General features: G+C 36.9%; 1 protein-coding gene across 6 annotated transcripts in view; it reads right to left on the bottom strand.

The window, feature by feature from the left end:
• ABI1 (abl interactor 1) overlaps positions 1 to 23,279 on the bottom strand; it is a 100,007-nt gene that overhangs the window by 75,582 nt on the left and 1,146 nt on the right. The gene's annotated exons all lie outside the window — the stretch shown is intronic.

Genomic DNA, 23,279 nt, shown 5'->3' with positions numbered 1-23,279 from the left:
ATGATTAAGAATGTCTTCCAGTTGTTGCCCAGGCTGCCTGGTATAGTAGAATGGGCACGAAGTCCTTGGAGGGAGACTGAAGACTTAGGTTGTAGTCCAGGTTTTGCCACTTGTGGTGGGACCCTATCAAAATCTCTTTCACTATCAGTCTCCTTACAGGGATAGTCTATACCTGTACCACTTACCTTAGAGTACCATAGAATAATAATGAAGAAAGTGCTTTATAAATCTTAAAAGTGCTACAAAAATTCCAGGTGTGCTCTCAAGTACCACATCACACCTATCAGATTGGCTAACATGACAAAATAGGAAAATAATAAATGTTGGAGAAGATGTGGGAAAAGTTGGAGCAATAATATGCATTGTTGGTGGCGTTGCAAACTGATCCAACCATTCTAAAGAGCAATTTGGAACTATGTCCAAAGGGCACATCCTTTGATCCAGCAATGCCACTACTAGGTCTGTATCTCAAAGAGATCTTAAAAAAGGGAAAAGGACCCATATGTACAAAAATATTTATAGCAACTCTTTTTGTGTTGGCAAAGAATTGGAAATTGAAGGCCTGCCCATCAACTGGGGAATGGCTGAACGAGTTACAGTATATGCATGGAATGGAATACTACTGTTCTATAAGAAATGATGAACAGGTAGATTTCAGAAAAACCTGGACCTATGTGAACTGATGCTGAGTGAAGCGAGCAGAACCAGGAGAACATTGTACACAGTAACAGCAGCGTTGTGCGATGACCAACTTTGATAGATTTGACTCTTCTCAGCAATACAAAGAACTAAGACAATTCTAAAAGACTCATGATGGAAAATGCTGTCCACATCCAGAGAAAGAACTATGGAGTCTGAATGCAGATCGAAGCATACTATTTTCTTTTTTTTTCCCTTTCTCATGATTTTTCCCTTTTGTTCTGATTCTTCTTTCACAACATAACTAATGTGGAAATATGTTTAATATGATTGTACATGTATAGCCTATATCAGACAGCATGCCAGCTTGGGGAGGGGGCAGGGAGGGAGGAGCAAAAATTTAGAACTCAAAAATCTTATAAAAGTGAATGCTGAAAATTAAAAATAAATACATCAATTTAAATAAATAAAAACAACAAAAATTCAAGCTGTGATTTTCAGATTATTTTCCCAACAATTTACCATAGGAAAAGGTTTACAATTAAATTTAATCATATGAGGTATCAAAAGCTAAATTCTCTACAACTAAATCAATTGCATTTGTATACAGATATAGTTACACATTTTTCAATGTTTCTTTTGTATTATGTATTTATATATAGTATGTACTACATTTTACACAGCGTAGATGGCAGAAAGAGCACTGGAAATGAAATCAGAAGCCACTTATCTGAACCCCAGTTGCCACATAAACCCACGTCAGAGGAACTGGAGTGAGGGGAGAGGGAAGGGATAGAGGATTTATTAAACAAAATAAACTAAACTCAATTTTATAAAGACTTTGTAATATAAAGCACGTTAAGTACATTAACTGCTTGATCCTCAAAGCAATATCATAAATGTTGGTAGTGTAACTATTTCCCCTACTTTACAAATGAAGAAAATAATATTAAATCAGAGAGATTTAATAATCTGTCCCCAAAAAATGGCAGAATTGATACCAAAATGCAAACGTTTTCTTCTTTTCCCTTTTGATTTTGTTCTCAAGGAATTGGGGGGACAAACGGGGGAGAGCCGCTAGCTGCAATAACACATGGTGTTGCATGTGCTTTCCCAGGTGGCCTGCAAAAAGAGTTCCTGGATACATTCTGCCTATTTTCCTTTCTGAGCACACGTATCAAAGACTAGGGGACGGGGCAGCTAGGTGGCGCAGTGGACAGAGCCTGAAGTCAGGAGGACCTGAGTTCAAATCCGGCCTCAGACCAAACACTTGACACTTGCTGGCTGTGTGACCCTGGGCAAGTCACTTAACCCCAATTGCCCAAAAAAAAAAAAAAAAAAAAAACCCAAGACCAGGGGACGGACTCAGTTCAAAAGATGGCATCAGCTGGAGCCTTGATAAGAGTTCCTGCAGAAGCACATGGCAGAAGCAGATGTGCTTGTCACTCAGCCCAAAAGCGAATCCTGTCATTCACATTTGTGGAAGCCTTGATATGAGTTATTCACAAACTGTATTTGGAGATTATCCCAGAATAAACTTGAGGGGACAGGCAATTGCCAAAAAGTTGTCCATCTTCGCAGACCACCCCGAAACTGAATTAGTTTTTGTGGGCCATCTCCTTCTCCCCCACAAATCTCACTTTCTAATAGTATACTGTTACCCCTCCCTCAAGGAGTGGAATATAAACTCCTAAAGGGCAGAGATTGTTAATCTTTTTATCTTTTTATCTCTAGCTCAATTTCTCCCACAATGATCCCCCCTCAAACAACTTGAACCTTTGATTTCATTAGTATAAGAAATTCTCAGAAAACAAGCTCCCTCTAGCAATAATTACCAGCTCAGCAAATAAGCTGCCACAGCACTGAAAGGAAGTAATTCACTTAGGTTCATTGTCACTATGTGTCTCAGACAGAAAATACCTGAACCTGGTCTTCCTGACTCAAGGCCAGTGGTCTATCCAATGATATGCTGGTTCTCTGACTCAAACATCGAGGCAATTAAAAAATACTTGTTGAATTTAATTGATTTTGCATTCAGGGCTCTTTGTGCTATTATTATTTTATAAAAAGATATAGACAGATGACATATGTATCACGTAATTTATATATGGTCCATGTCCACTGTTTCCTTTTATAAAGTACTTAGTACTTCCTGATATTACTACTCCTCCTAAAGTACAGAAATACTACTGATACATTTGAAATTCATTTTTGTGGTACAAGATTTGCTTTATTATATCGATAGGTAGTCTGCTGGGGTGTCTTCCAAGCAATTAAAGCAACAGTGTAAATCAAAACATATATTTGTAAATAAATGAATTGTTATCTGACCAGCACAACAAAGATAAGAGAAAAAAATCATTCTGGTAAGGTTGTTACTCCTTATCATTCCAACATCACAAAATCTTTTAATAGATAACACCTAAAACTTGCCTAGTTAACATACAGAGGGAGGGAGGGAAAGAGGGAACAAGTGTATATTAAGCTCCTACTGTGTGCCAGGTACTATGATAAGTACGTGTTTATAAATATATCTCATTTTCTCCTCAAAACCACCCTGGGAGGTAGAAGCTATTATTATCTCCATTTTAAAATCTAGGAAACTGAGGAAAACAAAGGTTAAGAGTCACAAAGCTAAGGAAGTGTCTTAAGTTAAATTTGAACTTAGGTCTTCCTAAATCTAGGTCCATTTTTCTATTCACCCCAACACCGAGCAGTCTCTATAGTTTATGTGGCTTTCACATTGGATTTTGAGTGCACAGTTATCAATTCTGAATTTTACTGCAGCTGAAAAACCAATCGAAAACAAAAGGGATAGAGCTCAAGATTCAAAACGGTTTAAAGCTGAGGCAGCTAGATGGCACAGTGGATACAGCACCAGCCCTGGAGTCAGGAGGACCTGAGTTCAAATCTGGCCTCAGATAACTGACACTTACATAGCTGTGTGATCCTGGGCAAGTCACTTAACCCCAATTACCTCACACACACAAAAAAAAAGGCAATGGTTAAAATCCAACAAAGTTTTGATAGTTTTCTTTATATCTTCTTTTCCCATGTCAACTCACTTCAGGGATTTTCATTATTGGTCACATATGTTCAGGTATAACTGAATGAAGGATAAAAAAAAAAAAATCAAAGCTACTCAGGATAATGTAGAAAATATTTACCAGCAGAAAATCATGCTCCCACATTGTTTGCCTTCGGCCTTATGTTTTATATAAGCAGTCTAACTGGAGGGGTGCCCTTTGTTTCTACTCCCAGGTATTCCCTCTGATGACAGCTAGATATATTCCCCTCTAGCTCAGAAGTTCTTATCTGGAGGTCTTCAACTTAAAATATTTTGATAGCTGTTTTTTTAATTATAATCGGCTTCTCTTGTAATCTTATAGATTTTTTTATTATGGACTTAAAAATATTACTCTGAGAAACTTTACCTGACTGCCAAAGGGGCCCAGGACACAAAAAAGGGCAAGAACCCTGGTTCTAGCTACTTTCAGGAAACAGTTAACAATCTTTTTCCCCCCAGAGGTGTGGGCAAAGAAAAAGAGAGTGGTAGTATTAAACTGAGTTCATTGGTGCTCTATAAATGCAAAAAACTTTTCAAAACACTGTCCTCACTAAAGTAACATTCACATCTTTAACTCACACAATGGAAAAATAAAGTCTCACCCACTAATTATGACTTTGCCAGGAAATTAGCTTAGGAAAAAAAAAAGCACTTATTACACAGTAAACATGTGTGGTAGTTAACATCCTTATCCAACGCTACCATTAATTAATTGATGTGACAAAAAAGCAAAATGCTACTACCGAAATAAAAAAAAAAATCAAGGCTCTGTTTAGTACTATAAATTACATGGCTATATTACTGAATCAGTTTTCTCAAAAACATAGGCTCACAGATTCAGAGGCAGAAGGTCATTTATTCCAACCTCTCATTTTACAAATAAGGAAATTGAGACTGAGCAACCTACCATAGGTCACAAAGGTTACTATCTGGGATTTGAACCCTGACGAACTATAGTAGAGTGGAAAGAGAACTGAATTTATGGTTACAGGTCCCATCTCTGACATTATACCTTCATGATCCCCAAATCACACCGTCCCTGGGCCTCCTCAGATTTCTCGTCTATAAATTGAGGGGGCGGTACTAGGTGGCCAATAAGGCTGATTCCACTTCTGAGAACTGAGATTGAATGGCCATCAAATGAAATAACAGCACTGACAGCCTTTATTTTTAAAAGAGAAAGAACCAAAAACCAAAATCCTCTACTTAGTTGAGTTCTTTACTTCCCAAGAACAGTGAGAAAGATACAGAGGAAAGGATGAAGGAGTGGAAGGGAAAGAAGGGGAGCTTATTTTATTGAAGAAATCATATACTCAAAGCAATTAAATAATTTAATATTAATTTAATAGAACTAAGGCAAACTATATAGTAATACAAATTAAAACTCTGAAACGCTTTATATCCATTAAAGTTGCAAAGATGAAAAAAGATGGGAAAATTCCATATAGGCAGGGATGAGGGAAAACAAGCACACTAATACCGATGTTAGATCTATAAAATGGTCCAATTATTTTGGAAAACAATTTAGAATTCTCTAAGATGTCACAATAAAATTTTATATTTGACCCAGCAATTCCACCATGGGTTCATACCCTAAGGAAGTTACAAAAAACAAAAGACATATCTGTACAAAATATTCATAGCAGTACTGTTCATAACAGCAAAGAAGTTAGAAATAAACTGTGTGCCCAACAACTGAAAATAGTGGAACAAATTGTGATACATAAATATAATGGAATATTACTGTGCCACAAAAAATAGCAAGAATTCAAAGAAATATGAGAAGATATATACATCAAGTGATAGAATACAATGCATCCCTAAAAGAATATAGATAATTAATAGAAAATACATAAATGAAAATCATCATCAGCAACAACAGAATACAAACAAAAGCACTGGACATCATTCCTACAACCTACCTAAAGCAAACACCTTGTCTCTCTCTGGGACTGAGTACTACCAGAGTAGCAGTTCCCCAAAGGACCTCTAGGGGGTCCCTAAAACTCTTTCGGGGGTCCATGAGGTCAAAACTGTTCTCATAACAGTAAGTTTCACTTCTAAGATGGTAAATACCAATAGATATAACTCACATAAACAAAAGCTCTTGGGATGGGAGGAGTCCTCAATCATTTTTTAGAGTGTAAAGCATTCCTGAGACCAAAAGGTTGCAGAACCGCTAGGCCTAACCAGAGAATGAATGTATAGTCACTGTCGCTAAGATTCTTTTACTTAACTATTTATTGTGGGGTATTCAATGAGAAGTTAGGTGGAGCTTTGTATGCTATTGTTTGTCCTTCTGTCTGGAAGAGGAACACTGACATCACAAGGGTGATGTTTTGACTTTGGAGCGAACTGGATTTAAATGAGGCAGAGCTGCATTCATCCTCATTCTCTCCTCTAGAGTCACAGAAATCCAGTACAAGACAAAAGTCAATACACCTGGTGATGGCCCATGATGTAGCAGGTGACCTTGGCCTTTGTATGCTGAAATGAAAAATCATTAAATCATTTTTTTAAATGTTAATAGATGGCATTTTTTACAAAACCTTTTTACCTTATATAGATCAGTTCAAGTACAGTATCAAGGCCAATCAGTAGCCTCTACTAATGATTTTTACAGTTGATAAGAATGTTTTAAGAAATATAGTGTATTAGAAAGAATGCTAGACTTGGAGTCTAGAGTGATGTGGGCTCAAATATTACCTTCTATCTCCTATACCAATTAGCTATGTGATTATAAACAAGTTTCTGGGCCTCAGTTTCCTTATCTGTAATATAAAGATACTACTATAGCACACACATGTGAGGTTTTGTAAGGATAGAATGAGATGTTATTTATTAGGCTATATATTATTTAAATCACTTTGGAACTTCAAGGGATTTCCAGTTATTATTACTACTATTAATGGCCAGTGTTTTCAGTTCAATGCTCAGATAAGATTCCTAATGAAGAAAAATCAAGTTAGTTGTCTTCTAGCAGTTTCAGGAAAGGTTGGAGAAAACAAATAATATCATAAGAAAAGTAGTTTTCAGAAAGAAAAAGCCACAGGTAAAAAAACTTCCGAAAGACCTAGGAGACACAGGACAAAAGCAATTGTTTGCTTCTTAATTCACTCTGTTCTACCTTATTAAGTGCTACGGTTTTTATGTAAGCTATTACTCCATATTTGGTTTGTTTTTGTTAATGGTAAAATTTTAACAAAATTGAAATTCACATATTATATTGATTCTTTCCTCTCATTTACTCTTTTCCTAATCCTTTCACCTTTACTCTTCTAGTCCCCTGTCCATCCCCACCCCCAAAAAAAGCAGCGCTCTCAAAAAGAGCAATCCTCTGGAGGCAGAATGGAGAAGGGATTAAGAAGTTACATAAGCATAGCTAAATTCCTACCAATGAGAGGTCTACAGAATGAATTGTGTATAAAGAAGGATAAGTAGCTATCCATATCAGAATAAAATTGACTAACTAGTGAAAAAAAGACCACAGGAAATGGTAATGTGGAAAGGATATTTGGAAGTTTTTACTTTTTGCTTCTTATGAAACTCCACCAAAGATTCAAGCTTCACGTCTGGCAATCGTCGATTGTTTTTGCTGATAAAGTTAAATACATAAAGAGCTAAAAACAATAGTATATTTAGAGTCAGGATACACGGAATTTACAACCAGGATTTTGCCTAATGATGATCAAGAAACCACTGCTTCTATAAATAGGAACCTAGTATATCTACTTCCTACTCTCTGGAAATCAAGAAGGTCCCCTGAAAAAACCTCCTCCCCCAAATTCCACTAGCGTTGTGACCCATACATTACAACAAAGAACATCCTCATTCACTTGCCCAAAAAACATAAAACATTAATATACAGGTTAGTACTTTCATACCAAATACACAAATCACATTCTACACACATCTAAGCAAAAATCCTAAAAACAACCCTGCCTTGCTACTGAAAAACTCCCTCCCAGGTAGCAAAAATCTCAACAGCCTTCCCCAACCACTTTTCATAAAAATCAGCGTTAGACTGATTTTTAACACCAAACCTGCCTCGGAAACAATCCCTCTTAAATTAAGCCCCTGTCACAAAGGAAAAGCATTTTCAGCCCAGTTATCCAAACTGTACCTGTTAGAAGACAGTGTTTTTAAAGGTGTCAAATCCTCTAAAATTTAGACATCAGGAGTATTTTAGGAATCTGAGTGTATCAGTGGTGAACTACTACAGCCAGCTACCACTCCACACAGTCTCCAACCTATTCCTCTGCCAATCAATGGTTTCTGGAAGAGCAAAAGCTAAAAAAATGTTAGCAGCCAATTCTGAATTCAGAATTGGAAAAGAGAGGAGTCATAGACTAATTTCTGAGATTACACAAATTCTTCTTTAGGGATAACTCTACAGAAGTGTGGAATAAGCAAGTAAAAAAGGTTTTTCCCCCTCTTCTTTATTTCTGAGGACACAAAGACCAAGCCAACCAACACACAGGCCTTGCTTTCCCTTAGAATCTAATGGAAGTGAGAGGGTGGGTGGACAAATTAACAGAGAATTAGGACATAAGAAAGAGTAAGTTAAATGTAAGAGGTTCAAGCAGAGTGCTCCAAAAAATGTTAATAGAGAAACCTCATAGGCGACAAGTGGCAGACAAGGCTTCATGAAAGAGAAGTCATTGAAGTTGGGCCTTGAAGGAAAGAGGGACATCACACAGAAATGCACAGGAGGAGAAAAGTCCATTTTGGTCATAGGGTGGGAGGGTCAGTGTGAACAAGGGTTGAGATGGGAGAAGAATAAAATGCAAGATAAATGATGAGGAATAGTTTGAAGTAAAATAGAAAAGTAAGTTGGAGCCAAGATTATGCAAGGCTTCAAATACAAAGATGACTAGTTTGTACTTTATTCAGCAGGAAATAGGGAGGAAACATTTACCATTTTGAAAGAGGAGAATGACACATTTCTCAATTGGAATGGCAATATCAGTCAGGAAAATATTACAACTGTCTAGGGGAAAAAAATTAAGATCTTCCCTATGATAGTTACGATAGCTGAAAAGAAGAGCCTGAACTGAGATATTGCTAGAATCAACTTAACTTGGCAATTGACTGGATGTGTGGGATGAGGGAAATGGAAAAGTTAACAATAATTCTAACGTTAAGCAGAGATGAGAAAGAAGGATGGTGAAGACATAAACAAAAAAGAGAAGGCAGGAAGAGGGGTTACTGGAGAAAATGAGAGATGATTAACTGAGTTTTAAACACTTTGATGGATGTCCAGGTAGAAAAAGACAACAGACACTTGAAATAACCGACTGAAGCTCTGGGGTGAGAAGAGAAATAAAGATACAAATTTGGGAGTCATCTACATAATGCTGATAAATGAGTAAATGAAATTACCAAAGGGGACATTATAAAGAAGGAAATTTAAAAAGTCTGGGGCAGATGTATTAGTTGGTTTTGCTAGATAAGGGAGAGATGAGAAATATATTCAGAAACGTATGTAATTTTTAAAATGTATCAATATAAGTAAGATTTTAAGAACAAGAAAAAAGGCCTGAGACAGAATTTTTAAGAACACCCTAAATTTTAGAGTTGAGAGGAGGATGAGAAGCTAGCAAAAAAGACAAAAGTAGTAGTCACCGAAATAGAAGAACCACAAGATGAATGTCACAGAGGCCAAGGGAGGAGAAGCTATACTCTACAAGAGGTGGTCTATTATATCAAATGCTGCAGAAAGCCTGTGAGAAATTGAGGACACAAAAAAACACAGTGGACTTAGCAATAAGAATGTAAGAAATGTGCTAACGTTGGGCTTCCACAAGATGGCGAAACAGGGGGCCCAGGAGGAAAACGGAGGCTTACCCCAGCCAATCAGATCTTGAAGCAAGAAGCTACTTTAAACACAAAATTCCTGTTAGAGGGGCCCAGACCCTAAAGCAGCTCAAACCTGTTGGGGTCAAGGATGGGCACCAGCTTTCTGCAAGTGTACGTGCTTAATGTGCCTCATACATATTATCTGACACACCTGGAGGGCAGAGACTGCCACCATTTTTGAACATGGGACGCGTGATCTGGGCGGGATAACATGTCAAGGAGCAACATGGAATGGGCGTATAAAGAAGATTGTAACCCAGAAGGGCTAGGACCAATCCTAGCTCTGATGGGAGGAGCAGGATCATACTAACAGCGTAAAAGCTGGCTCTCACTTCTGTACGGTATGTTTCTCCCTCCAAGGGGCCCACCCGCTTCTTGCAAGAACCCTAATAAATGATTCTTCTTTCACTCGGGCCTTAGTTTCCTTACTGAGAGCGAGACTCCACTCAGCATCGCAACTGGGAAAGCAATGAGGTATGGCAACTCACTGGGGCTAATGTCCCAACCCTGCTGAGAGGGTCCAAGGGGCTCTATTTCTAACAACAAGATCATTGGTCACCTTAGAAAAAGATGTTCAGCAAAATGATGGTGAAAGAATCCAGATTACAGGGGTTTGAATAGGAGGCGGTAAAGCCCTTGAAACAATGTATATGAAGGGTGGGAGCAAATTACAGCTGAGAGCCCAATCCTGACTGACACCTTGTGAGCTAAGAATATTTTTTATTTTTTAAAATACAACAAAACTTTACTTAAAATGTAAAAAATCATTCTTAGCTCCAGGCACCCTACAAAAACAGGTGATGGAACCCCGACAGACCAAAGGTATCAAACTAGAAGCCTGCAAAATTTCTGGGTGTGACCAAAACCAGATTAAAATGTAACTGTGAAATGTTTAACAAAATAAATAAAAATAGAATAAAACATAGATCATGTTAATTTGTGGTTTTCTAAGTCAATATGAGGCTCACAGGGACGTCTTTCTATCTGAACTTGACATCCAAGCCGTAGACTACTCTTTCTAAAAGTCCCATGATGCAGGAAGGCAACAGGGCAATAGATTGAAGTGTTACGAGGGTCAATGGAAGGCTTTTTTTTTTAATCTTTTTTTTTTTTAGTGAGGCAATTGGGGTTAAGTGACTTGCCCAGGGTCACACAGTTAGTCCGTGTCAAGTGTTTGGTCTGAGGCCGGATTTGAACTGAGGTCCTCCTGACTTCAGGGCCGGTGCTCTATCCACTGCACCACCAAGCTGCCCCAATGGAAGGCTTTTTTAGGGTAGAAGAGAGGGAGCAAACCTAGTAGAGAAGGAGAGATCAGGGATTAATGGAACAAACTCTCTTGTTTGTCTTTAATTTTTCCTGTTTCATTTTCTGTGACCCCAACATATTCACAAAGTCCTAACTGTTTTTGCTTTGCAACCTCACATCTATTCCCTTTTTTTCCCATTCCCACTTCCCAGACTCATAACTGAGGTCCTTTCAACATCCTAGATTCAATGTGACTGTGTCTTCTTATCTCCAGGTTATACCCAGCTCTAAGTCAATCAACACATGACAAATTACCTGCCTCAAATCATTTTTTTCCATGTCACCTTCCTCCCCTCAAAAACTATGTATTTTATGCCTTGCCAGATTTTTCTTCTGTTACTCTCAACTACAAACTCTCGGTTCTGATCAAACTGGTTGATGCATTCAGTGCCCCCCCACACACACACACACGTGGCCTTTTACCCAAACTTTTGGTTCCATCTGCTTGAAATACTGACCAACTCCTACTTTCCATCTAACTAGATTGTTTCCATCTTTAAGACAGAGCTCAAATCCTAAAATTCAAAAAATATCCTGAAATTCAAAAAAATTTATTAAGCACCTACAATGTGCAAGGCAAAAGCACTATACATATAAGCACAAAAATATTCCTTGCCCTGAAGGGACTTAAAATTCCTTTGCGCCAAACAAAAAAGAATGACAAAATATCAGGAAAGACTTCACAAAGGTGCTGGTACCTGAACTGAGCTTCCTTCAAAGGAAGATAACTATCTTAAGAGACAAATATGAGAAGGGAATGCATTATAGGCCCCAGGCTGTTCACTTTAATGAACAAAAAGTGATGATGAAATGTCAAGTTTGGAAAACAACTAGTAGCCTAGTTTTGCTGGACCAAACAAGTGATTGAAGGGGAATATGAAATAAGACTAGAAAGGCAGAAAGGTAGGCTGCAGCCAAATTGTGACTTAAAAGCCAGGCTGAAATTTGTTATTATCCTAGAGAAAACAAGGAGAGACTAAAGGAAGTATTCTTCCCCTTTTTTGTTTCATGGATTCCTGTTGGCAGTCTGATAAAGCCTATGAACCCCTTCTCAGAATGATATTTTTAAATGAATAAAATTAAAATACATAAGATTAAAACAGAAACTAAATATTGAAAGAATATTATCAAAAAATTTATTAAAGCAACCAAGTTTACCCCCATACTCCAAGTTTTTGAACAGGGACTGACACGGTGTCACCTGTGCCTTTAGTTTTGTTTGAAATGTTCCCTTAATGATTTTGCTCTTTAACATTCACTGTGTTTAAATCCTGTCTCCCCACTAGACTAATCATTTGATGTCTGTATCTACAACCTAGAGCAATATCAGCCTTAAAGAAAGCATTAGAAAAGTATCTGGGTACTTGCACCTGGTCCTCTAGCAGCCACTCCTCAACACCTTATCTTCCAAAAACCTCGCATTGTTCAATCTCCACACGATTTCAATATAAGTAAACCAATCCACAACTCTCAAACCCCAGCCTCACCTCAAAGTATTCATTTACTTTTGCTGCAGATTTTTTTTCTCTTAATTTTTCACATTAAATCTTCACCCATTCTAGCAAATGAGAAATAAAGCAGTATCAAATGAGAAATTGATCAGAACTGGGAAATTCCTTCTAGAATTTGTCACTTTACAAAGCAAAAAATCAGCAGAAAATCATTCGGCCTCAGGAGGTATAAAAAATAAAGCATTGTAGGGGGGGCATTTTAAAATATGCCAACTACTTCCATTTGCTTATACTATTAAGTATCTATTAGAAGACCTTATTTTTAAGGCTTTATTCAAAAAAGTGTTGATAATAAGTCATTCAACCAGCATGTATTAAACACTCTGTACCAAGCATTTTCATAAGCACTGGGGATAGAAAGGTAAAAAAAAAAAAAAATAGAATCTGCCCTCAAGGAGCTTATAGTCTAATGGAGGAGACAACATGCAAACAACTATGGCCAAACCAGATATAGACAGAATAAACTGGAGATATTTGACAGAGGAAAGCCATTACCATTAAGGTAGGGTCAGGAAAGGGTTCTGGTAGAAGATGTGCCTTTAGCTGAGACTTGAGGGAAGTCAGAAAAGCCAGCAGAGAGAAAGTTTCCAGTATTGGGCAACAACCAGGGAAAACTCTGTCTGGAGATAGAGTGTCATGTGCAATGAACAGCAAGGAGATCAGTATCATTGGGCTCCAGAGTTCATGGGGGATTTAAGGTGAAAGAAGACTGAAAAGGTAGGAAGGCGAGGTCAGGTTATGGAGGGCTTTAAAAAGCAAACAGCATTTTATATTTTATCTTAGAGGTAATAGGTAGCCACTGCAGTTGATTGAATAGGAGAGCGACATGGTAGAATCAAGATTTCCAAGTTAAAGAGTTGGCACAAGGTCTCTCTCTCTGAATGTAAAGTACTTATTGGAGGCATGTATGTAATCATTACATAATATTTTCCCTAATTCCTAAGAAAGTTTGATTCTGTTCTAACAGAGCTTAAAAGAAATACCTCACAGATTATTTCTTTTTCTTCAGCAACAGTGAATCTCTTGAACATTAACAGTCTAGTTTTTCTCCTACCCACATTTCCTCCAAAGCTTTCCATTTTCCTATCTGAGTCAGCATCAAGAAATGGTACTGAGTGTGGAACCAGAGTATCTGAGTTTGAAGGCTAGCCCTTCCACTTATCTAACAACTTTGTAGCCTTGAGCAAGTTACTTAACCTGTCTAGCAAGAAATTTCCTCATCTATAAAATGAGAAAGTTGGACTTAGGTGACCTCCAAGGTCCCTTCCAACTCTAAATCTACGATTCTAAATTTCTGGGACTTAGACAATTACACAACTCGATTGTAATTCCTGATCCAGACTGTAAATTCCTAGATGGCAGTACCCATTGACATATCTTCTTTACCATGGTCCCTCCTTACCCAGAAGGTGCTTAACTATTTCAGTTTAACAGATCCCTGTAAGACTCACTGTAATTTAAAGAACTAAGAGTGCCATAGACTACTGTAATAACCTTAGACTTGAAGAAGCTTCAGGGAAGAGGATCCTGAATCACAAACTAAATCTCCAGTATTCTATTCAATCTGTCACAACATAAGAGCACCCTGCAAAGAAATCTATGTATATATTCTCACTGCAAAATATCTCTTCTAGATCTGTGGTTCACACTTGTGTCCTAGACAATTCTGTCAAGGCACTTGCAAAGAATAAACTATGAGGCAGTGAATAGAATAAAAAATCTTTTTCTCTAAAAGAAGTGCAATGTTGAAGCAAGGGTTCTTTTTGTTTTTTGTTTGTTTTTTTTTTATGAGCAAACATCAATAAACATGAACAAAGCAAGACTTTTGAGATCACCACTGACAGCTTCCTCCACTACTCAGCAAGCTAAAATTAATTATTAATTCTGCAGCTTAATGGCATAGTAGAAGGTAAAAGGTTTTTTAACCTACAACTTAGCAGCAAGAAGATGACCAGATTGATCCTTAATAAAAATTAATTAATTCAATTCTATTGTCTACAGAAAGCTCAAAGATTGAACATATGGGGAGGGGAGTGGGGAGGGGAGTGGGGAGGGGAGTAGGGAGGGGAGTGGGGAGGGGAGACTAAAAAGAAAATACAGACTAGAAATGACAAAGAAGTGCTTTTGGGAGGAGGTCTGTCACCATTTCTTTGATTTCTCTTAAAAAAAAGGAAAAACCCAACTATTCAAATTTGTCACATGATTAAAGACACTTGCTGGAAAAAGAAGGCGTGAGTCTCATGGGAATTCCCTTTCTTCATTTCTCCTCCCCTCCCCAATTTGGGTTGCCTCTACCATACAATCAGTGGAAGGTTCTGGGTACAGTCAATGAATTACTAAGATGTTTCAGTGGATTAAATTGAGAGGAGAAAACAGATATATGAAAATATTTGAATAACAGATTTCCATATTAACACCAATAAGATTCTTGCTCAAAAAACTTTACTATTTACAAACCAAAACTGTCATTTGGTAAAAAGTTAGTTTCCTAAGTAATACACACGCAAAGCAATCTTATGAGCCAATTATCATTCACCAACCAAAACAATGAACATACAGTAGTGCTTAAGAGAATTCCTATACATGCAGCTTTCAAGTTTTAACAGGAATTACCCAATGGACCACAAGCTTATGTTCAATATACTCTGTTGTACACTAACACATACTCAGCAACGTTATTTAAAATGCAGGCACCCATTACAACAAAATGAAGCCATTAAATCTACCACGTCAATAATCTATACTGAAAATACTAGTTCAAGAATTTAAAAATGAAAACAAATCTAAAAAAAAAACAACTTACTATATGCTTCAATACAGATTCTATCTCATGCCAATGGAGCCTCACAAGATTAACTGGGTTTTGTTTTGTTTTTTGAGCTATGTAGTTAAGTAAATTTTGGATGTGTTTAAATGCCTTCATCTTTAAAAAAACAAAACACAAATTTTATCTAAGTTGCTCCCGATAACCCACTTTAAATTAATTTCATAATTAAAGAAACGTAGAATTTACTTTCAAGAAAAATGAGATTGGTAACAAATTGGTAGAGGACAAGCATGGGGGAGGAGGATAAGTACAAATAAAAGCAGTGTACATTTTTAGAAAATGTTACAGAACTGAAAGTTGAAGATTAGATCCAATCAGTACTGACAACATATAATACAGCTGGGCTTCGGTGAGCATAGTTTCAATAAGTTCTACCAGTTAATAGCAGAACGAAGTAGTTTTGTCTATGCAAAACATGCATTTTCTGTAATAAAAGAGGAACCCTCTAATTTCCTCCTATGTTGTAAATAAGAGTTCTCAAAAATACTAAACTCCTGCCCTTTTATAGAAGCCAGTTAACTGTGAGGTAAGTGCAATTTCATCATAACAAGTTAGTGACATAAAATACCACTCAAAAATCTTCTTAAAGACAATTTCACTATCATATGCATATTTTCAGAACTCTTATATTTTGATCAAAAACGTTTCAAAGATTCCTTTGTGATCGAAAACTGACCCCAATCAAAAATCAAGAATTATCATTTTAAATATTTCAAGACACTCTGCATCACTGATTTAATATTTGGGATGATTTTAATTACTAGATGATGTCATAATAGTCTCTTAGAAAAAATTACTTTACAGCTTTTCAGCCTTATTATGACTATATCATACTTATCACCTCGAAAGAAATAGTTTGGGTTTTGCAAATAGTATTCCACAATACATTCAATAGAATTACAAAAAGGCTACCTGTAAAGTGAAATTCTGCATTTAATTGATTTACACTAAAAATCTGGAGGTTTTTCCTAATTTCCTAACTACTTCTCTCATTACGGTATCAGAACAGCAAAATTCTCTAATTGAAATTTTAGTTATGTAAATACTAAATTACGATAATAGACTTAGAGCTACAAGGGAGTTCTTAAGCTTGAATCCATGAACTTTTTTTTCTTTTGATAACTATATTTCAATATAATTAGCTTCCTTTTTAATAATCCTATGTACTTTATGGATTTGAAAACATTATTCTGAGCAGGTGCTCATCCATAGGTTTCCCCAGCCTGCCAAAGGGGTCCATGACACCAAAACAGTTAAGAAGCCCTGGTCAAGGGCTGGGAGGGACGGACCTCAGAGAGTGCATCTAGTTCAATCCACTCATTTTTCAGATGAGGAAATTTGAAGCTTAGGGACGTTAAGTGATTTTCCATCACACAGGTAGTGACTAGGAAAGGACGACATCTCAACATGTCATCCCTCCAGGAGCTGAAAGGGAATGAAGACATCAGGACAGGGTAAAAGTAACTCTAACATCATCATCATGGCTTAGTAATTCTGGTTTTGATGTCCTCCACCCAGTGCAAGCTTGGGAGGTTCCCTGTCCCACATCCCAGTGACCTCAGCCACCTCACGGGGTTGAGGAGCTTCAAAAATTCTGTCCAGGCTGTGCAGTCACGGTCACTACAACCTCACCGATTCCCTCAATCTTCCCTTTCCACTCAAAGATAGATATAATCCCAGTGGTTACTGATAGACACTTCACAATTCTGATGTCTTTGGTGATCTCATTGGGGCAGGTAACAAAAGCAGCAGAAACCAACAGAAGGACGTAATATTCAAAGAAGATATTCAGAGATGCAGGCCACTCCACAAATTAAGAGGCAAGGGGCCACTGTTGCCCAAGAGAAAGCGTTCCAATGAGATACAGTGGAAAGAGTGCTGGATTGCAGTCCCTACTCTACGGCAAATCACTACACCTCTTCTGTACTAACTTTCTTCACCTGTAAAATGAGGGGTTTTAATTAGATAACCTTTATATCTTCTTCCAGATCTAAATCCATGGTCCTGTTTTTAGTGCTCTCAGAAAATTCTTCACTCTCTCACTCAAAAACAAATAGTATACTAGCTTATTAGTACAATAAAGGATTCATAATGAGTTTTACTGAAGTTCAAATATGTTTAATATTATACTTTCTTAAAATTCAGTAGGTTACCCAATCAATATCAATTTTGATATGTAACAAAAGTACATGCCATTGCAAACTTTTGTTTTGCAATTTTCTTCATGAGTATAACTGTTAGTATGCAGTCAATTTCTGTTAAAGAAAATTAATATTATTTTATTCTACATTAGGAAGACATGAGCAAGAACCAAAGTTAAAACGACTTTGGCTTTGGTAACATACCGTCAGCAGTAGTGACAGATAAACTTGTCTCCTTAATTAACAGGAGACATACTGTTTAAGCCACTAAGAAAGTTACCTTCTCCAAAAATATCCACTATTTTTTCTAGTCATTCAGTACCTCTCCTGTAAGTAGCTTGAGATCAACCACAAGGTGTTCCCTATACTATATGAAGCCGCCACACATTCCTTTGTATATTGTCACATACTTTTGAGTGTACTGAAAATGATTTCATTTGATGTAATGAGTACCTGATGGGGGCAAGGCAATGAGAGGTGCACAGTGCTACTAAGGTTTATTTTTTTTTCTGCACAAAGCATATCATAACCAACACTGCAAAAAGCAAAATTCCACTAAGTTTGTTTTTTTCCTTTACCAAAGTCTCAAAAATGCCCCTAAATTATAGTTTAACTTGTTCCTATTTTTACCTGTACTTCTCCCATCAGCGGTATTTTATGTACTTTACTGGAATATATTTGCATATTCTTCTCAATGTCTCTCTGGTTTCTTTTTCTTCATGTAGTAAGGTCCTTTCCTTCTGGTCACATCTTGGACTTTTAACTCATGAATGTCTAATAATGTCTAAAATTTCACTAAAGTTATAAAGGAGGGTTTCTTCAAAGTCTGATCACAGCACAGATGACACATGAAAGAGTCATTTTCCACTCCAAGAAGCGTTAGCATACTCCAGAGTTTAAATCAGCTGAGAAAAGCATGAGAAAATATGATTTAAGTGTTCTCATGATTAAGAGAATATTTTAGTAATTATTTTTTAAAGAGATTCTCACCAAAAGGATGACATAAAATCCTACAGCAGAGCCAAGATTATTCAGAAAAATGCTCAAACAAAATTAATGAAATTTAATTATAATTAAAGCTTTTAAAAATTTAAATATACTTCAGGTCCAAAGAAAAAAGATGCTTATTTCTGAACTCAATACAAATTTCAACTATCATGCTGTCACATAAAATGTCAGTTACTTGGGCACAGGACAGTACCATTTATGAAAACATAAGAATTACCACATTAGGCCAGATTCAAGATCTACCCAACCCTATACTCTGTCTGACAATCACCAAAAGATGTGCTGTCACCCTTAACATCGACCTCAAAGATTAGAAAAGATTCTGAAAGACTTTAGGTTAATTCAGAAATTCATTTGTGAATCAGTCACTCAATAGAGCTAAACTTTTTTATTTATATGTCTAGTCTATTTCACTAGTACAAAAGATGCCCAGTACAACAGAAGAGAGTGGCTCTGGAGTCAAAAAATCTGGGTTAGTATATTAGCCCCCCGGGCCTCTACTTCCTCATCTGTACAATGAGTTGGTTGGAGTAAATGGCCTCATAGATCCTATGACCTTAGAATAATGAATAACTTAAGCTGCCAGCCCAGCAGAACAAAAATCCACCTCAGAAACTTACTAGCTGTGTGAAGTGCCCGTAAATTACATGGGTAAAGTCACATAACCCTTCTGGACCTCAATTTACTTTTCTATAAAAGAAAGATCATTCCTATAGTAACCACCTAATAGAGTTACTGTGAAGTTCAAGTGAAACAACATATGTAAAGGGCTTTACAAACGGCAAAATATAAATATAAGTTGTTATTACCTATTAGATAATGTAGTATTTTCTTTTTATTTACCCCAAGCTACCTTTGAGGGATCTCTCTCTGCTTTCCCAAAGTTCCTAATATAGCACTATACCTTCTGATAAATCTAGACTAGGGGTCCTTTCCCTTTTTTCACGCCATGGACCCCTTTGGCACTCTGGTGACAGATGTCTTCCCAGAATAATGAAATAAAATGAAATACAATGAATTACAAAAGACACTAACTATAATGAAATATAGTTATCAAAATATTTTTTTGAAAACAAGTTCATAGATTCCAGATTGAGAACCTTGGATCTAGTTCTCCAGGTCCATCATATTTAAAACCAGAAATGCATATGCCACAGAATTTCATGGACCACTATTCCATGGTTTTGAATAAAAGCAGGGCAATGCTTTCATGTATTTTCCCCATGGTTTTGTTTGTGATGGAGCTAAGTATTTTATTTATCTCTATCAATTCTTCTATAAAAGGTCTCTGATACAAGCTGTGAACCAGAAATCAACCAGCTGCCAAAGAAGTGAAGGACTCAAACAAGAATGTTAATAGTGTCCAATGATAAGTGCTACAGTTCAACATTTCACACACTAAAACAAGGTGTCACCTTTTGGTGGTACTTAATGATTAATTTATTCAACACGTTTTTTATGCACAGCACAGTTACAATGAAGGTGATACAAAGTTTAAGTAAGCATTTGTGGAGTTTATACACAAACCATAATACAGACTAACAAACAGTAAGGATACTAGCAAGTTGCCCAACAAAGTTATGTGAGGAGAGAGGGGGACCATTCCAACCATTAAGAATAGCACAAGAAAAGGCACAGAAACCATAAGAAAAACAGTGTAAGTTCAGATGCAGAGTTCTAGAAGTACATTAAGTACAAACTCCAGAAGTTTGGCTGGAAGACAGCACATGGAGAGAAGCCATATAAAGAAGACTGTAAAAGTAAGATATCATGATATCGTAAAGGGCTCTGAATGAACTCAAGCCCGTTTGAAGTATACTTGGTAGTTAACAGGAAGTCAAATAAGCCTGGGAAGTGACATGATCAGATCTGTACCAAAAAAATACTAGTCCAGAAGCTATGCAAAAGAAGGGAGTGGGGAAGAAAGAAAATAGAAGCAGTAAGACTTATTGGGCTACAACTGTCCAGAAAAGTAGTCATAAATGCCTAGACTTGAGGGGTGGAAAGGAAACAGAGAAAGGAGAGATGTGTGCCATGATATAGAAGTGGAGCTTGGCAAATGACTGGATGTGAGGGGGAGAAATGGGAAAGAAGAAAACAGAACACTGGATCATTCGGACCAATTCAACCAAAATGTAGACTAAAATCATTTTTCATCTGTATCATACAGACTTTCCAACACACTTTAATTTCATTTTCTTTTTTTTTCCATGAGGCAATTGGGGTTAAAAGACTTGCCCAGAGTCACACAGCTAGTGAGTGTGATGTATCTGAGGTAGATCTGAACTCAGGTCCTCCTGACTCCAGGGCTGGTGCTCTATCCATTGCACCACCTAGGAGCCCCTCATTTTCTAGTAACCACTGTGCCAGCAACATGATTTCAGACACCGATTTCTCAGACAGCAAACTTGTGATACTCAGTTGCAAAGTTTATAAAATCATTTCCATTCTTACAATCCAAACAGACTTCATGGCCACATTTTCCCTACAATGATAACAGTAGTCTATTAATTCACAGGACATAAAGGTTTGGAAAACTGCTCTAAAAACTAATCTGCCCCACAAACACATAGGCATTTGCTAGGAAGTCAACCTGAAGTGCGCTAGAATCAGATTCTGGGAGTAGACAGGTACCTTGAAAGAAGTCATCTAGTCCAAGCCCTGTTGTAAGTCCCAAATCCTTGACAAGTGGTCATTCTACTTCTGTTTTAAGACCTGAAATGAAAAGCTCATGACAACACTAATCCATACCATTTTCTAACAGCTCTGTTAGGAAGTTTCTTCCTCATACTTTACCAAAATATTCTGCCTTCCAGTAACACCCATCCACTGGTTCTAATTCTCTTCTCAGGATCAGCCTAAAGCAGCCTAAATCTATACTTTTCTTTCAAGAGACAGTCCTTCAAATATTTGAAGGCAGTGATGAATTCCCTAAATTCTCTTTTCCAGGCTAAACATCCCTGGTATGTTCAACATTAACCAATCTGTAAAAAAGGTCAAACCTGCATTCAAGTCACCATGTGAAAAACCATAAAGCTACTACTCAACTTCACCTCAGGACACATAACGTTCCTTTCAAAAGGTTATTATATAGCTGCACATCATCATCATCATTACCCTGTCCAAAGATATTTGTTTACATAGTGTATTGCTTCCTAGCATCAGAAAGCATCAAGGGTACACAGGTCACAAAAGAGGCTCAAAAAAAGTCATTCCAACCTTTAAGACGAACACACGAGAGAACATTAATAAGAATCTCATCCAGTCACAGCAATGACGAGAACAGCAGTGATGATACCCTCCACCAATACCACATTCACCTTCTACCTGATTTGGAATGCAGGGTAGATTAAGGCACCTGGCATAAGCAGAGCTTAAGAAGTAAAAGACTACATTCTGATAATCACTGTTATATGTACCTGTCATTATTTTTAAAATATTTTCCTATCTTTTTTAGGGCTAAGGGTAAAAAAAAAATATGATTCACTGGTGTTCAATTGATAAAATGAAAAAGGTTTTGAGAATCACTAACAGGATTCTTAGCTTTCTGGTTTTACTAGGGAGAATAAACTTATGAAGCAATTTATGTTAATGGAAGAGACTACCGGTAGAGTTTAAACTGCTTCCAAGTTTTGCAATAGAAAAACAAAAAATAACTACACTGACAAAAAATTGGACAGGTTAAAACATGTGTTACCATACCATATACCTGTCCTATTTCCCAACATATAAAACCAAATGGAACCTCCCCGTTTTGAAGTATCTATCTACAGACCTTAGAAATAGGCTTTTATAAGATTCAAATAAGGTATTTAAGTTTTGACTTGTAAGATCCTTCCAATTTTCACCTGAATTTTCAAGGCTTGGCTTTGGAACTTCAGTTCAGTATGTGCTTTTTCATTTTGAGGAACTACAAAATTATTTTGTGGTTTGTAAAATGAACTTTTTTCAAAAATCCATGTTATCAGTGGATAAGAATAAGAGTCAATAATTTTTTCTATAGTTAGAGTATGACTAATAGCAAGCACAATGCCTAGCAGATAGTTAGGGCTTGAAATGAATATGAAAATTGAGAAAGATTCCAAATATTTACAAAAGCAACATTCATTCTCTGTACTTTCAAGGAGAAATAAAGTGGAGGAAATGGCAAGACATTGGCAAGATAACGACATACAGGAATTATTTCCAAAAATTTTCTCTTTACCTCTTTATTACTGAAGTAACTCAAACCTTTTAAAAGCCCTTATCTGCCATGACTATCCAGTATTTAGGGAACTTCTTACCATATGATTAATATGAAGTGCCCATTACAATTTGTCCATTATTTCCACACCCTAAAAATTTACAGCTGAGTTGTGAGAAATGCATTTCCATCTAAGCTCAGTTCAAGAAAATCAGCTGACAAGCAATAATAAAAATTCCCTAGACATTCTCTAGGTTTCATGATTTTATAGTACATGACTTTTACATTATTAGATGGGGTTCCCAAAAGTCTTAGTACAGTTCTGACTTTTGGGGCACCCTGCAAGTGTCTATACATATGTATATGTGTAAGAATATGGATATGTGTGTAGACATGTTTGTGTATATTTCTAAATACATACATTTGAATGTAAATGGGGGGTGTGGGTGTGTGGTTTTCTGCCTTGGAGATACTTTTTAATCATCTTAACCACCTACCTCTGTTGGAAGGAAAGGAAAACTTCGCTCAGAAAATAGGGAACCGAACAGAAAGAGGAGGCTCTAAGTTACCGACAAATTCGGGAGCTCTAAGAACTTTCTTATTTTTGATGGATAAGGGAGGAGAGCGAACGTTCAAGGCATCTCTCCAGTAGTTAAAAATAATTCACGACGAAAATTCTACCCGACCGCCCTAATCACCCTCCCGCACAAGATGCCAAAGCCCAAGAGCGGAAGTGAAA

Source organism: Vombatus ursinus, unplaced genomic scaffold (assembly GCF_900497805.2).
Source record: "Vombatus ursinus unplaced genomic scaffold, bare-nosed wombat genome assembly UNPS02014861.1, whole genome shotgun sequence".
NCBI lineage: Eukaryota > Metazoa > Chordata > Mammalia > Diprotodontia > Vombatidae > Vombatus > Vombatus ursinus.
Note: the sequence above shows the minus strand (reverse complement) of the source record. Positions and strands in the feature narration are given on the sequence as shown.